The sequence below is a fragment of the Petaurus breviceps genome, unplaced genomic scaffold (assembly GCF_028583685.1).
Source record: "Petaurus breviceps papuanus isolate PSGF00001 unplaced genomic scaffold, PetGlider_PUasm1.0 171, whole genome shotgun sequence".
Lineage (NCBI taxonomy): Eukaryota > Metazoa > Chordata > Mammalia > Diprotodontia > Petauridae > Petaurus > Petaurus breviceps.
In genome coordinates this window covers 1,091,605-1,094,577 of record NW_027185754.1, presented here as the reverse complement: position 1 = coordinate 1,094,577, position 2,973 = coordinate 1,091,605, and the positions used below count along the sequence as shown (strand labels likewise).

General features: G+C 34.8%; 1 pseudogene; it reads right to left on the bottom strand.

Annotated features, from left to right (window-relative positions):
* Window positions 1–2,199: 2,199 nt before the first annotated feature.
* Window positions 2,200–2,973, bottom strand: part of LOC138157213 (dachshund homolog 1-like) — a 3,859-nt pseudogene continuing 3,085 nt past the window's right edge.

The following is a 2,973-nucleotide window of genomic DNA, read 5'->3' as shown; positions in this document are numbered from 1 at the left end:
GTCAATTACTAAGTGTTAAGTATGTGGTAACTTGCCAATACAAAAAAGGGGTCTTCAAATTCAAATTACATTACCATTAAAATATATTTTTAAACACTTTATTTTAAAACTTTGAGCTCCAGATTCTTTCCCTTCCTCCCTCTTCACCCACCCTTACTCGGCAGATAAGCAATTCAATATAGGTTGTACATGTGTAGCTATGCAAAACATTCCCATAGTGGATATATTGTGAAAGACTGACTATATGTCCCTCCATCCTATCCCGACCCCCACTTGGTATATTCTCCATTTTCATCCTGCCCCTTTTCTAAAGTGTGTGCTTTCAACTTCCCTCCATCCCCCTTCTTTCCACCACCGCCCTCTCATCCCTTTCCCCCCTACTTTCGTGTAGGGTGAGATACCCATTTTAGTATGTATTTCATTCCCTCCCTAAGCCAAATTCACTGAGAAAAAGGTTATCCCATTTCCTTTTGCCTTCCTGTTCTTCTCCTCCATTGTTACCATTTTTCCTTGACTCTTCTATATGAGATAGTTTACCCCATTCTGTCTCTCCCCATATCCTCTGATAATATTTTTCTCTCAACTCTTAATTTCACTTTAAAAGTATCATCCCTTACCACTCAATTGGTCCTGTGCCCTCTGTCCATGTATACCTGTACACATAAATACATACACTCATATATGTATTTCATATGCCCATATACCCTCACATATAGACCTATATATTATGTATGTATACATACATACATATACATATACAAACATACATATATATATATATATGTATACACACATTTCTATTCCCTTCAACTACTCTCATGCTGAGAAATGTTTTATAAGTTACAATTACAGTTTTTCCATGTAGGAATGTAAATAGTTCAACTTTGATAAGTTCCTTATGATTTCTTTTCCCTGTTTACCTTCTCATGCTTCTCTTGCTTCTTGTATCTGAATGTCAAGTTTTCTAATCAACTCTGGCTTTTTCATCAAGAATGCTTGAAAGTCCTCGATTCCACTGAATGGCCATATTTTCCCTGAAACATGATACTCAGTTTTGCTGGGTAGGTGATTCTTGGTTTTAATCCCAGCTCTTTGACTTCTGAAATATCATAATCTAAGCCCTTCTCTCCTTCATTGTAGAAGCTGCCAGATCCTGTGTTATCCTAATTGTGTTTCCACAGTATTCAAATTGTTTTTTCCTGACTGCTTGTAATATTTTCTCCTTTATCTGGGAACTCTGGAACCTGGCTATAATATTCCTAGGAGTTTTCTTTTAGGGATCTTTTTTTTTTTTAAGAGGTAATCAGTGGATTCTTTAACCTCTATTTTACCCTCTGGTTCTAAAACATCAGGGCAATTTTCCTTCAGAATTTCTTGGAGGATGATTTTTTTTTTCATTTCTTTGGATCTGTTTAATAGTAACTTGGTTTCTCATAAATCACTAGCTTCCATTTGCTCCAATCTAATTCTGAAGGAATGATTCTCCTCAGTGAGCTTTTGAGATTCTTTTTCCATCTGGCATGTTTGGCTTTTTAAGGCATTCTTCTCTTCGTGGGCTTTTTGACCCTCTTTTGCCATTTGAGTTAGTCTATTTTTTAAGGTGTTATTTTCCTCAGTCAGGTTGTTGACACTCATTTCATAATTTTCTTGCATCGTTCTCATTTCTCTTCCCAAGTTTTCCTCCACTTCTCCATTTGGTTTTCAAAGACCTTTTTTTTGTAAGGCAAAAAGTTGCAAGAATATTTATTTCAACAATGTACTGTATATATTCACAAGCCTAGAACTGTATTTCAAATGACTGAAAATAGGCAGCAGCTGGATATCTTTAAAAATAATCTATAAAATGGTTATAGCATATGAAAAAGAGAATTTAATTGAACTGTCACAAGCTATTTCGTTCTTATAAGCATATCAGTTGAATATAGTATTTGAGCCTTTCTTTCAGTCTCTACAATTCTCTTTTTAAATTATTTTATTAGCACTGTTTCAACATGATAAAAGGAACTGGTATGATACAAAGGCAGAAAAATAATATTTTATTCCACTAACATTGATTTCAATATGTCATCAATAAAAAAGTTAGCCAAGCTTTGATGTTTTAACAAAGCAAACTAGTGCCCCTACCTACACCACCCTCTCACAAAGTAGTTGAATCAATATTCCATGAGGTGAAAAAGTTATTTTTGGCATAATTTTGCCTTAATTAGCTCTCCGTTCATCCTTTTTAAACCCTGAATATCAACAAAAAAAGGGATCAGAAAGATTGTATAGAAAAGAGAAAACAGCATTGTTTATATAAGCCAATAAATTAGCTTCAGCCTGAGTTTCTGTTATGAGGCACATATGGAAGGGTAGAATGTTTTGCTCTCAACTATATGTAATGCACTGAATTACCTAAAGTCAATATTCAGTACATTGAGAAACAAGGTTAGATTTTTCTTTGACATATTCACCTGTCACTCTACCTTTATTTTGAAAAATGAACTCTGTATAATCAAAGTTCTTTCCTAAAAAAAATATTAACTAGTGCCTACCACTGTGCACTGCAAAAGAAAAAAAAATTCATATGATGAAAATCATCAAGCTCAGTATTCTCTTAAAATATTTGTTGCTACAGAAACAACATGGTACCTTCAAAATGAGCCAAGATATTCTCAAGCTAAAAGAATAAATGTTTTCCAGGGACTGACAGATATTTTCTTTCAGGGTAAAAAAAAAAAGGGAGTTCTAATTGGAAGCACAGATATTTATTTGAATGTAACCTTCTTTTCCTAGCCCTTACCAACACTCAAATTCAGATCTCCATTCTCTGAATCTGCTCCATGCTGGTTATTACTGGCATGGTAGTTGGTCATAGCTTCTAATTTGATTTTTTTTCACCTTCATCACCTCTGCTATGGCAGCATTGGTAGCTGCAGCTGCGGCCTGTAATGGGAATGCAAATTTGGAAGATCTTCCCTGCCCCTGGGCTGA